The sequence below is a fragment of the Corythoichthys intestinalis genome, chromosome 20, assembly GCF_030265065.1.
Source record: "Corythoichthys intestinalis isolate RoL2023-P3 chromosome 20, ASM3026506v1, whole genome shotgun sequence".
Taxonomy (NCBI): domain Eukaryota; kingdom Metazoa; phylum Chordata; class Actinopteri; order Syngnathiformes; family Syngnathidae; genus Corythoichthys; species Corythoichthys intestinalis.
The window spans coordinates 4,022,805-4,037,622 of record NC_080414.1 but is presented as its reverse complement, the minus strand read 5'-3'; the positions used below and the strand labels follow the sequence as shown (position 1 = coordinate 4,037,622).

The window sequence follows — 14,818 nt, the reverse complement described above, 5'->3', positions numbered from 1 at the left end:
CCTTCAAGTATTACGCATGCGCACTAATTCGCAGTCCGACACATGCTGAGCAAACTGACCTGCATGCGCAGAAGCATCAAAACAAATGACTACACAGGCTGGTTGTACGTCATTCCAGTGTGATCATATTTTGATTTCCAAATTGAGGACACAAATAACAGACATTAATAATCCCTGTTTAGTGTTATGTGCACACACGTAAGCCTTATGTATGCGCGTTATTTTGCCCCGACTCACCATGTAAGCAATACTGAAGTTTTGCATATTTGGCGCACAGAAAGAAAACCAAGCATTATCAGGCTTATCCTTTTTTTCATTTTATGTAGTTTCTGTAGCTGGGGTTTGGACCGCCAAGGCCCCCGCCTTTGGCTGCTGCCCAACTCTATACGCACCAGACCCCTTTGGCCCCTCCCATGGGTGAGCCCATGGGAAGGGGGACCCACGTTTTCCTTTTCGGGCTGGGTCCTGCCGGTAAGTTCTATTCAGGGGTGCTGGAGAGGAGGGTCCATCGGGAAGTTGAAACTCTGATTCAGGAGGAGCAGTGTGGTTTTCGTCCCTGCCGTAGAATAGTGGACCAGGTCTACACCCTCAACAGGGTCCTCGAAGGTGCATGGGGGTTCGCCTAACCAGTCTACATGTGTTTTGTAGATTTGGAGAAGGCGTTCGACTGGAGTCCTGTGAGGGAGGTTCTTCGAAAGTATGGGGTACCGAGCCCCTTGGTAAGGGCTGTTATGTCCCTCTATGAATGTTGTCAGAGTTTGGTCCGCATTGCCGGCAGTAAGTCGAATTCATTCCAAGTGAGGGTTGGACTCCGCCTAGGCTGCCCTTTGTCACAGAGTCTGTTCATAATTTTTGTGGACAGAATTTCTAGGCGCAGCCCAAGCGTTGAGGAGGACCGGTTTGTTGGCCTCAGCATTACATCTCTGCTTTTTGCAGATGATATGGAGCTGTTGGCTTCATCAAGCCGTGACCTCAAACTCTCTCTGGAGCGGTTTGCAGCCGAGTTTGAAGCGGTTGGGAAGAAGTTCAGCACCTCCTAATCCGAGTCCGCGGTCCTCAGTCGGAAAAGGGTGGCGTGCCCTCTCCGTGTTGAAGATGAGATCCTGCCCCAAGTGGAGGAGTTCAAGTATCCTGGGGTCTTGTTCACAAGGGAGGGTAGGAGGGAGCGGTGGATCAGTGCAGCGTCTGCAATGATGTGGACTCTGCACCGGTCCGTAGTGGTGAAGAAGGAGCTGAGCCAAAAGGCGAAGCTCTCAATTTACCAGGCGATCTACGTTCCTACCCTCACCTATGGTAACAAGCTGTGGGTTGTGACCGAAAGGACAAGATCCCGAATTCAAGCAGCCGAAATGAGTTTCCTCCGCAGGGTGTCCAGTTTCTCCCTTAGAGATCCGGGAGGGGCTCGGTGTTGAGCTGCAACTCCTCCATGTTGAGAGGAGCCAGTTGAGGTGGCTCGGGCATATTGTTCGGATCCCTCCTGGATGCCTCCCTGGAGAGGTGTTCTAGGCATGTCCCACCAGGGGGTGGCCCCGGGGACAACCCGGGACACACTGGAGTACCATGTCTCTCGGCTGGGCTGGGAATGCCTTTGGATCCTGCCGGAGGAGCTGGTTGAAGTGGCCGGGGAGAAAGAAGTCTTTCCTGCTAAAACTGCTGCCCCCGCGACCTGACCCCAGATTAAGCGGCAGATGGATGGATGGATGGATGGATGGATGGATGGATGGATGGATGGATGACGGCGACTCCTGCGTAAAAGCAGAGTTCAAGCGTGGCGCTAACGATAATACACATCTACATTTTACCATCCTGCCTGCCACTCGAGCTCGTAATTGCTGCATCAATTTTCCCAAATTTAGGAGACTTGACAGCTCACAGAATAGCCATTCTGGAATAATGTGGCCCAGATCGGATTTTAACCACAATTGAAAGTGACCTAGATCGGATTTGAAATTGTACACTTCTATGCGACCTGTCCTGTTCAGACCATCAAGTTAAGTTAGTCGGAAGAACATGAAAAAATGTGTGTTTTTGGGATTTGTGCATTAAGACCTGCGGTCTGAACCTAGCCTAAAAGACTGTGCCACCCTTCTTGCTGTTAATTAAAGCCTAATGGAGGATATGTGTATAAAGGTTATATGAAGTGACGTATAATGTTTCCAATTTGCGCGTAAATTCGGGTTACGTCACCAGCGTAGGAACTTGACTTGATCGTAACCTGGAGACTACCTGTATTCTGGCATGTAGAATAGCACAACAATATCTAACAAGCTTATAAAATTCTGGCCCTTCGACTCACTCCATCAGATCCTGTATAGGTCCTCACATGAACTCCAGCTGAACCCCCAATTGGCACACGCAATGAGGTGCTCTTTAGATCTTGCAGATGAAACGTTCTAGCTGTCAGACCAAAAAATAGATAAATAAATGAATACTGTTAATGCCTTCAGACTAACCAACAACCAAACGGTGAGCAGGGACAGTGAAGTTTCCTCATTAAGGAAAGAAATCCTAAGGATAATAATAGGACCATGTGTAATAAGCTAGCACGAGGCAGGTGCAGCCTAACCTGTCAACCACATTGCCATCACTTACATGACCGCCCAATTCTCTCGAGCACCGCACACTAGCTATTAGGGAAGCATAAGTAGCTGAGAAACTCGGAGGAGCCAATTAACTTTTAATCTGTCATTCATGGACCTCACACAAATGTAATATTTCGGGACTGTGTTGTATAAGCAACATTAAAGTAGTTCTCAGAGGTTGGTAGTAACACGTTACATTTACTTGAGCAAATTTTTGAGAAAAATATACTTCTAAAAGAAGCTTGACGAAAACATAGATTTGTGACGAAGTGATGCTACTCTTACTCTGCTACTTTGGGCTACGCTAGAGTCGTTACATTGTTTCTCTTTATTTTACATATTGACTTTATTTTTGCCAGACATGGCGACAGTGGCTGTCTCAGTTTCACCAATGAGACGTTGAAACAATAACCACATTTCTCCATAATACCAATCAAAGGCAACAATGTTTTTTTCCTCCACTAGAGGGCACTCATGCTCTTTGGACAGAGCTGTACTGTAGTTACTGTTACTGTAGTCGTTACATTTTTGCTCTTTATTCTACATATCAGATTTTACTTTGTTTTTCCACCGATGCCAACAGTAGCGCTACCAGTTTCACCAATGAGACGTCACAACAAAAATCACATGACTCTTTTATACCAATCAGACTCAAGCTCTCAGTTCTATGATCATGCCAACCTGTTTAATCACTTGGTGTCTTTAAAGGGAACCTCGGATTTGAAGACCTGTAGGCTCTAATAAGCCACAATTGTTCTTTTACAAAAATGTTATTAAAACACATATATTTTGCCATTAATTTAAAAATCTATAACATTTAGTGCATGTTTGGACCTACAGAGGGGGCTTTTATTTGCGCGCGCAATGCATGCTAGGGGTGATGACGCGGTTGGGTTGGACTTGGAGAATAGCTGTGCTAGCTAGCAAGCGAAGCTAGAATGACAACTAGCATGATTTTGTCACATTCTGCTGCTGGTCAGATTGTTTTGTTACTGTTAGGTCTAAACTCACTTTTGTAATTACTCAAGACAATTAAAGACCTAGAGAAGGACGGGGGAAGGATCAGACCAGAAACGGAGATAAGTTTTCACCGGTGGCCACCAGGGAGAGAGTTGACAGTGCTGTACGCTTACTCGCAAAGTCAGTGAGTCTCTCTCAGCCCCCTCCCTGGGGTTGCGCCTTTTATTGACAAAGTGGGAGAGCATCAACACACATGTGTGAGTTTCACATCCTGAGAAATAGCTGTTTTCTTGAGAAATGGGTGCGGGCAGTTATTTGTCTCATTGTGCTGAAACTTTATGGTCAGCAGTTAAACCAACTGCAATGACCACTGGGTCATGCTGACATCTGTTCTTTAGTTGGATGTGACCTTACACAACACATTCTTTCTTTTGTAAGGCCTTAACGGCTGTTATGTAAGACAGTAGTTATAGCTATTAGTTTTAAACACACATTATTAACCTTAGCGTGCAAAAGCATTAAAGCATATCTTACAGTTACAGAGATGTGGGATGAATTCCCAACGTCGTACCTGCATCCAATTCCAGCTCACCAGCAGTGTCTTTAAACCGATCCTAGGCGGCTTGCTGAGATATTGACTTGCTACCATTTGACTGTTTGTATATCCCTTCGTTGCTAGCTGTATCATTGCCTTTTTTTTTTTCATTTGTCTGCCTCTCGCCGCATTTTTTATTTTTAAAAATTTTATTGTAAGTGTGTTCAATTAACCCTTTTACGCAATCTCTCACGCTGCTGAGAACAGCCTCTCACTTACACACTGTGTTGCCACAGCACATTTATGACTGGGCTGCAAGTTTAACGATGATTGACACAATTGTGCCTTTGATCGTGGAGCTACTAAGCTACCAAGGAGATACTAAGATCAAAGCTACAAACCTGCCAATCAACGTTAACTTTACTTAGCAAACGCAAGCAACAGGAAAGGTACTGGAAACATTCATCAGAGACTGCGATATGATAGCATCAAAATGTTCCTACCGATTTTTCGGCTGCACATTCACGATAGGAATCTCTGTTATTCCACTACATCTTCACCCGATTCCATTTCTCTGACAAACGGCGTGATTGGCCTGATTTCTGATCACGTGAACGGATCGGGACATCCCTAGTCTATATTCAAGTACCCGGTTGGACCTTTGCCTTCAGAACTGCCTTAATCCTCCGTGGCATAGATTCTGCAAGGTCCTGTAAACATTCGTTAAAGACTGCGATATGATAGCATCTAGCAGTTCCTGCCGATTTCTCGGCTACACATTGTTGGAGGCAGTCTTTCAGGTCCTCCGCGTGTTCGTTTTCAATTCAGATTAGACGGTTAGACTGGATTGCTAAATAAAAGACTGGAGGCAAGAGATCATTACTGCGCAGTCTTAATTTCAGAAATTTCTAGGTGCATTAAGGCCATGTCCACACGTAGCAGGGTATTTGGCAAAAAGAAGATATTTTTCTACAGTTTGACTTATCATCCACACGCGCACGCAGATTTAAACCAAGGTTCTTAAAAACGACGGGGAAGGTGAAGATTTGCGAATTCTGTGTTTGTGGCTCCATCATGTGGAAACTGATAACTGAAGATTTACGTCACTGGCTGCGACAAATTTTGTCCTCACGTCACACATGAGACCAATTTTTACATTTGGAGTATATTAAAGGGTATTAAAACACTAAGGGGCTGTGAGATATAAATAGAACCGTTATGTGGCAAGATAAGAAATATTAATAAAGTTAACAAAAAAAAAAAAAAATCGCATTCATGAGCAATTATCGAAAATAGATCGAAAATGACGAACATTTCCGAAAGTATTCCGGAAACAGCCGAATGGGGCGGAGACGTCATAACAAGGAAACGAAAGGTCGAGGCAGGTGCAATCGTTGTTTATCGACGAGAGAGTTGCGTTCATGTTTTATCAAAAAATCGCTAAAATGGTTCAAACCTGTCATGCTATGTGGTCTACAAATAGCTATTTGTCGCAATGTAGTACCCATGAGTTCCCGAACGCGAGAAAAAGAGCTGGACTACGCAGACAATGAGTAAAGTTCGTCTGTGCTAAGAGGACTAATTTTGCAGACCCAGCCTCGGGCACGGTTTTGTGCGGTGCGCATTTTACACCTGAAAGCTATTCGAACTATGGACAAATGAAATCAGGTTTTGCTAAGAAATTGCTGATGAAAGCAGCCACCAAACACGCGCAGCCACCTAAATGTCTCGAGATATCAAGAAAGAGGACGACTGGCTCTGATGAGACCACCCCAGGCTAACCAAAGGAGCGGAGCAGCCAAGCTCGAAATGGCCAGAGTGAGTACTCTTTTATAATAAAAATATATCACGCATTGGATATAGGACTGGACAAATGTATAAATTATCACTTGTAAAATATATAGAAGAAATACTCGAATCCCATGCACATTTGTGTCTGTTGGCAGAGCGAAAACCTATGATAGCACAATAAATGATAATTATTCTATACATTATTTTGCGGTCACGGTGTATCAGCTTCACAAAAAGAAATGCAAAACAAACCATTAGGTGTTTCCCACACGATGTTGCCGGTGTTTCATCATTGTGATTGCTCCTCTCAATGATCCTTTCATTAGGCTGCATTGGCTTTCGTTTGGGCTCAAATTGATAACCCAAAACACCAAAGAAAGGTTCATAACTCTCCCCGTCACCATTAGAAGAATGTTCGTTACGTCGGATTCGTCGCTGCAAAAAGAAACAAAATTGTCCGCTATCATCGCCGCCATGCAGTACTAAGCACTGAGCCGGTTGTTTCCTTGTAGTGACGTCACGCACACAATATGCTAGATTTCCGGGATCTCGTGGGTGGGTCCTTTTAGCTTGACAATCGATCCAAATTTCAATCATTTTCTTGGTGTTGCGATGTGTGTAATTACACGAAGTGGCATGATATGAATCCAAAAGGCATGCGTTTATGGATAAATGATGGAATAGTAGCATTTCCCCAGGTGTTGTCATACCCTTTAAAAAGGCGCTTTTTTGCTTCCTTTTTTTTTTTTTTTTTAAATTTTATTTTATTTTATTTTATTTTTTTTTGTATTACAAACTCTTGCTGTGCTTCTTATTGAATAATGGGTATTTTGGACAATTATTTTATTGTTTTGAATGTACTTAAAAATGAATGAAAGCGTTTGGCTGTGGAAGTTTTTTTTTTTTCTACACAAACGTGCAGGTGTGGACGCAATTATTATGAGGGCAGAATCCTCGTTTAAAAAAAAAAAAAAAAAAAACTGCTACGTGTGGACATGGCCTCAATGACAGAACAAAAGCTGTGTAGAGAAATGCACATGAACAGAGAGCTCGGCGTTGCTTATATGCTGTACAGATAAGGAGGTATGTCTTTTTGGTGATTAACTCATCTTGCAAAATAGGTCATGAGCCTTGCTGGTTGGCAGTTAAAGTCCATGATTATCTGAGACAAAACTGTCCGCGGTTTTCTTTGAAAAACAACTCCATTTATGGACATGATCGCATTTGGCAAGATGCATAATGACTTCAAATTTCACGATATGAATCATTTGTTCCACCAAATCTTCACCCGATTTCGTGGCATAGATTCAGCAAAAGTACTGGAAACATTCGTCAGAGATTGCCAGTATAATAGCATCAAGCAGTTCCTGCTTGTTTCTAGGCTGCACATCCACGATTCGAATCTCTTGTTCCACCAAATCTCTGGCTTTACTGCCTCAGAGTGTTGCAGCTTCGCTTTCAACAACCCCTTAAATCAGCAAATATGGTTGCTTTTCTGATAAAGTGTTACTACCACTTACATCCCACTCCAAGCAATCTGCACGCTGTGTCCCCGGTGTTGTGAAAGCAGTAAACGGTGGCAGATAAAGACGTAAAGAATAGCCAAGTCACAGTATTTGTGCCTGGAGAATAAGAGATGGGTAAAAAATTTAGAAGGAATTATTTAAAAAGTAAGTAGAAAACGTGCGCAAAAAAAGATGGCAGTGAAAAATAGCGAAGCAGTAGAGGAAAGAGGAGGGAGTTAAAAAAGAAAGTCTCAGTCAACCTTTACAGAAATCAATAACTCAAGCCAAGATGGAGACAGCAGGGCAATGAGGGAGAGAACAGAGCGATAGGAATACCAAAGGGGAAAAGAGAGCTCAGTCGAAAGAGCAGACAAAGATGAAAACGGAGTTGAGCAGGTAAGATAGCTACAATAATGATGATAATAAAGGTTACCGGGTGTTTGGGAGCTCAGCAGGCAAACTCACTTGGCTGGTGTCTCTCCGTGTGAAGTCAGACGCTTCACCTGCGTATTGAGTGCAAACAAAGAGTGACGCAGAGGAGGCAAATGTAGCGGACTCAATGAGAGAAGAGTGCCAAAGGTTATCTGATGTTCTACTGTGAAAGACAGTGTGTACCATTCAAATGTTCACTTGTCCAAAACCCATTCTGCCCTGTTTCTTTTTTAACATCTCTCCTCAACAGATTGTAATGTCTAAAAATGAAAGGCGCAAAGACTAGCGGGTACACCGTCGGGGTCGCGACCATTACTTTACATAGTTGGTGAATTCATGACTTGCATGAGTGAACTTTGTAAAGTCACTTGTGGGTACAACTTCTGAGGTGCAACTGCGACTTTACATAGTTGTTGAATTCATGACTTGCGTGAGTGTTCTGTTAACAAACACACAAAACGGTAAGCCTAATATGATCTGCCTACTGAAGGGAATTTTGTTTAATCTGACAAGCACCTGAATAAATCTTAATCAAATTTTCCTTCAATTAACCCCTAAAGTGGTATAAAAAAGTATCTGAACCTTTTGGAATTTCTCACATTTCTGCATGAAATCACCATCAAATGTGATTTGATTTTTGTCAAAATCACACAGATGAAAAAACAGTGTCTCCTTTAACTAAAACCACCCAAACATTTATAGGTGTTCATATTTTAATGAGGATAGTGTGCAAACAATGACAGAAGGAGGAAAAATAAGTGAACCATCCTTAATATTTTGTACCCCCCCCCCCCATTGGCATCAATAACTTTAACAATCTTGGCCCATTCTTTCCTACAAAACTGCTGTAATTGAGTAAGATTCCTGGGATTTCCTGCATGAATCGCTGTCTTTAGGTCATCTCAATGGGGTTCAAGTCTGGACTTTGACTTGGCCTCTCCAGAATGTGTATTTTGTTCTTCTGAAAAAATTCTGAAGTTGATTTACTTCTGTGTTTTGGATCATTGTCTTGTTGCAGCATCTCACCTCTTTTTAGCTTCAGCTGCCTGACAGACGGCATCAAGTTTTCCTGCAAAACGTCCTGATAAGCCTTTGAATTCATTCTTCCATTAATGATTGCAAGTTGTCCAGGCCCTGAGGAAGCAAAACAGCCCCAAATCATGATGCTCCCTCCACCATGTTTCACGGTAGTATGCAAACAATGACAGAAGGGGGAAAAAATAAGTGAAATATCTCATCTAATATGTAGTGCCCCCCCCCCCTTTGGCAGCAATAGACCCTACTCACCTACGTCACAAAATGGGCGTGTCGCTGTTTCCGGCCGCCATATTGTACCTCTTTTTCAGACCTATTCTCATTGTTTTCAATTAGTCGAGCAAGTTATAGAGCAATTCATGGAAGCCCCGGTGTTATCTGACGCTGTAAACTCATTGGATCCGTTGCATAAAAGGCGTTACGTGGAAAAGCTTCAGTTTATCCATTCGCCAGATCCGTATTTGATGTCTAAATCGATGTTTTTCGACCCGCTGGCTTCGCCTGACATCTGATACCCACACAAAATCAGCCTATTCTCACGAAAGTTTGAACAACTTTAAGAGCTTGGAGGCTTATAAATGCTACGTTGCTGGTTAGGTGAAACACGTCCTCGTACACGAAAATTCGGCAGGAATCTTGTGCTCGGAAGGTGAGTTACGAAATTTTCAATTCAAAATCTTTTGTTCTTGCTAACATCCACTGTCAAGTCTAATGTATTTCATGTCATTTGTTAATGGAGCTAGGGCTTTTAATGTTTATATGGTTTAGCGATAGCACTAACTACATACATACGTGTATGTTGTCGGCGATTAGCCTAGCAATGATCTTAATTGTGGTTGTCAGCCCAAAACCCTCTAAATATATATTAAATGCATCTTACCAGATATAAAATGACTACTACATAATCTGTGGTAGTCGTTTGGAGCCCAGTTTTCTCGTCGAATTGCAGCAGTCAATCGCGGCCTCCTCTTCGTGTCTCTCGGAATACGGTAAAAATTCAAGTCTCTCCGTCTATCTTCTCTGTTTTTGCAACCGACCGCCACACACGACTTCACCATTTTGAGTATTAATGTTGACGAGCAGTAAAACGTGCAATAATAGGAAGAATTTACGAAGCGCTAATGCATTTCTATGGCGAGTATGCAGACATCATGGCACGGGGGCGTGGCTGTGACGTCACGTGAGTAGGGTCTATAACTTTAACCAGACACTTCCTGTAGCTGCAGATCAGTCTGGCACATCAATCAGGATTAATCTTGGCCCATTCTTCTCTACAAAACTGATGTAGTTCAGTCAGATTCCTGGGATGTCTCGTATGAATCACTGTCTTTAGGTCATGCAACACCATCTCAATGGGGTTCAAGTCTGGACGTTGACATGCCCACTCCAGAATGTGTATTTTGTTCTTCAGAAACCGTTCGGAAGTTGATTTACTTCAGTTTTTTTGGATCAGCATCCATCCTCTCTTTAGCTTACGACAGAAATAATCACTCCGTATATACTACCAGTTTTCTGAGTTCCACACAGTGCATATTCCACGTAATTGATAAAGGTCAACTAATTGGGTGACTTTATGAGGTAGTTGTAGATGTTTCCGAACTTCAATGTTTATCCAGCTATCAGCTGCAACTTTGTACGGGCAGATTTGCAGGCCAATACACGGTAATTTTAAGTTGTATCGCCTCCTCGCGTCTGTTGGCAGTGACTCGTGATAATAATGTCATGTTTAAGACGTTTTCATGAAAAAAAGATTCAAAACACAGCTGAAATATATGAATTTCAGACGTTTGTTTACGGATGTTTACTTGTGCGTGCCCCCATCTCAAACTGGCGACACGTTGCTATGCGAGATGACGTCATCGTGACATCAGAATAAGTAGATATATAAATTGAAAAAAAACAACAACAACAACAAATAAACCCTCAATGGGACACAAGCAAGTGTCCTACTTGCGCTGTTCCCAAGCCTGGAGAAATGCAGAGGGTAAAAAAAAAAAGCCTGCATTGGGGGTGCCCCCTCAAGATTTCTTAGTGCCCACTCTGGTGTGTAAACCTAGATCCGGGCCTGGAAAATTATCTATCCTTGTGTAGACGTAGCCTAAAGCCTGAGTTATACTCCCGCGTTGCGGTCACGGCGCAGCGACTACGGCGTCATTCGACATTCGATAGTTCTGCGGTGAGGGAACGCGTTGCTCTGTAATTCACCGCCAAGCCACTAGAGGGGTGTGGCGTCATGTTTGTATGGTTTTGGGGCATGCTTGTTGACTTCCACTAGTCGGAGAAAAAATAAACAATGCAAGATGGAACTCTTGAAAGTAAATATTCTGCTCATCAACAATGAATAAATATGGAACATACAAATGTTGAGGGGCAGGCGACGCAGAAGACGGTTTCAAGGCGTTCTGGCCGACTTTTGATGCCGCACAGAGAGTTTTAGACTCTGGTGGAGAGAGCTAGCTGTGGCGGCTAGCTTCAAATTGGCATCGAGCACTGCAATCAAGGTTCCAGCCCGATTTGTTTGCCGTGTCCTACAACCAGCCAGTGGGAAGCCATAGCAGATTTCTGGCGTCTATGGAACTTCCCAAACTACATTGGGAGCCTTGATTTTAAGGTTACCATGAAAAGCACTGAGGCACTCTCAATCAGTGATGATGTATCTTGTGTGAACTGTCTGTTATTGAAAATTAAAGATCAAAACAACTCTTTTGACACCAAATCTGTGCTTTATTTTTCATATACTTGAAGTGTGACACGTAAATAAGTCACAGACTCACAGCAAACATATGTACACAATAAATGATGACGTGCACCGACCAAAAATACGACATAAAGTGATAAAAAGTTGGCAGTTTTTGGCCGACTGGGTCATAGCTTCGTGTGGCCACTCGATTCCAAACACACACGTCTCAGTGGTTCTTCCATTTTTTTTTTTTTTTTTTTTTTTTTTTTAATCGCCGACCTTGCCATTTGGCAATCTTAATAATGTCTTGACGAGACTTGCTCTTCGATGATACTCCCGTCGGCTTGGTCCATTTTTGCGGGTAGAAAATGTTTGATTCTATTGTACAATGGCGGTGATTTCGCGCTAAACCGGAAACAACAGTCTGATCGGACCAATTACAGTCCGTTTCTGCCACGTCATACGCGTCCACGCTACGGTTAGAAAATTCGAGAGGTGCGCGACAGGCTACGGCGCAGGGTCGTAACTCGGGTCTTCCTTGACGGCGCAGGTCTGACGCGGAAGTATAACTCGGCCTTTAATTTACATATTGATCAGACTAGATGGACGTTTAAACACCAATTGTTTTGTGTCAAGTGTTTTACTGTTATCATTTTGAACACAAGTGTACGTGTGTGTTACAGCCAGTGTTGTTAATCTTACTGAAAAAAAGTAATTAATTATAGTTACAAATTACTTCTCCCAAAAAGTAATTGCATTAGTAACTCAATTACCTGAATGTAAGAGTAATTAGTTACTTGGCAAAGTAATTGGTGATAATTACTTTTTTTTTTTTTCCCCCTCAAAATAAAAAAAATAAAAATAAAAAACATTGGGCACACAATGTGAAGTTTTTTGTGAAGGTTTTTGGTACAATTGGCCCGAGCCCAATTCTTTACCCTAATTTACTCTTTACCCTGAATCAACTGTTAAAAGTTGTTAAAATTGCTCCCATTATTGCATTAGTTCCCTTCTTTCTACTTTCGACATATGAAAGTTTTAAAATTGTTTCATCATTTAAAGATAGATTCAAGTCAAGATTTTGCCGATTTAGAAGTATTTTAGATAAAAAGTTACTTAGGTTCGCTAGGAAGGTTCTCTACAACAGAGCCGTCCTAAAAAGTCTACTGCTTTAAGATGGCGGCTGTCTACTAACGCTTTTAGTGCCATACCTGTCATTTGCATCTAGTTATATCTATATACAGTACATGTGATATCTACCATGTCTACCATATCTACCATAACATGTGGGCGTAGTTTGTAGGCTATCGGCTACAACATGTATTATTGGAGCTACCTAGCATCGCGTTTGCTCGGCGTCACAACTTTTTTGCCTCCTCCCCACTCCTGTTCTGCTCTGTCGTCTCGGTGAGTCCGTCTCCCTCAGACTTTTCGACCAATATAGTAACGCATAGTAACGCATGCCTTTCCGTCCTCAGTAACGGTAACGGCGTTGCCAAGATGAGAAAAGTAATTAATTAGATTACCCACTACTGAAAAAAATAACGCCGTTAGTAACGCCGTTATATTGTAACGCCGTTATTAACAACACTGGTTACAGCTTTACAAATTGTCAAAAGTGAGGGAAGTCAAAAGCATGTTTGATGTCTGTACAGCTGAACAACTACGAACAAAGTCGAAATTGCATAAGTGGAGTACGTCGTAACCCGAGGACTACCTGTATTTTCCTTATCTTTCGCAAAATCAGCTATGATAGGCTCCAGCACCCTAGGAAACAGTCGGATGCATGCAACAACAACTCTCAGTTCGGCATCACTGTAAAATTGCAAAAACAAAGAGGCAGATGACACAGATCTTCAAAGGAAAAAAGACGAAACATGCTTGGGAATAAATGCCTGAAGTCCATCATGTATCTGACAACAAAGTGGCGCGATAGTGAGCGAAGCAGCCAGTTGTCAGCAGGATGCACATTCCTTCATGCCTAATACAAAGCAAAAATCTCACATGTGATTTTTTTTTTTTTTTGACAACTGACTGAAGAAATAAAGACTTGTTTTGTTATGCCAATGGAAGAAATAACTTTAATGAGTTTGTGTGGGAGGGTGGGGGTGGTGGTGTAAACTGCACCTCATACAAACAGTAGTACAGAATTTATTTTTGTTTCTACTATTCTGATTAGGGCTGCAGCTATCGATTATTTAGGTCATCGATTAATCCACCTCAAACGATATAAAAATAAATAAGGATCTAAGTACAAAAAAAGAAAAATTGGCTAGTTTGCATAGCAAAAGTCCGCTATCTTAAATTGCTATTAAATGCAATTTTTTTTTTTTTTTTTACAATGCTCTTAACAAATCGTTCAAACACATACAGGTAGTTCCCGGATTACGAACGAGTTTCGTTCCTACGCTGGCTACGTAACCCGAATTTCCGCGTAAATCGGAATTAACCCTTTAAATACCCCTAAACACCCCATAAATCTCGAAATAACTATCCAAAAACATATATTATACATCGTTTTACTGTCCTCGCCAAGATGTTGGAGCCAAGTCCTAGCTAGCTAGCGAGCTAAGTTTCAGAATGACCACGTCGGAAGTCCGTGTGGTTTGCTAACTTGTGATATGAACACTTGCGGAATGAAACTAAAATAAAAATGGAATTAAATCAGATTCATCTTCAATAACAGAAATTTAAAGTTGTGTCTATAACTAGCCGCTGATACAGCAATAACAATCCACACAAGTAGTAAAAATTAGATATTACTTCCCTCTGGTAACACCGATCACACCATAGTTCTTCTTCCAACTGACATTTATTAATCAGTCACCGTCAAACTATGAACACACTATGAGAAAATAAAATACAATAATGACAAAGAGCGTACAATAATGATATTAAGTAAATAGACATATTTGCTTACAAAACCATAGCCCAATGGCTGCAAAATAATACCGAGCAAAATGAGGTCCAAATCTTGCTGCTCAATAAGCTAGCGGACTAATAGCGAGCTAACAAGGGAGGTATCGCCTAGCCCGCGCTGTTTACCGTTTCTGTGAAACTAACAAAAAATAATCAATAGTAATTATAATATCATAATAATCAAACAAGTCCGAGTGCAAAAAAAAACAAAAAAAAAAAAAAAAACGGACCGCATATATACTGTAAAATAATGAAACACCAGCTATGCATAGCAATTACTGTAGAGATCAAACTTTTAGATGTGACATAATAAATAATAAATACTTTACTGTAATTAACATCAATGCTGAGAGGTGCCGGACAAGAGACTGTTACACAA

At 41.9% G+C, this 14,818-nt stretch overlaps 1 protein-coding gene across 2 annotated transcripts in view; it reads left to right on the top strand.

Moving 5' to 3' along the window:
- cntnap2a (contactin associated protein 2a) overlaps positions 1-14,818 on the top strand; it is a 674,074-nt gene that overhangs the window by 498,827 nt on the left and 160,429 nt on the right. The window lies entirely within an intron of this gene.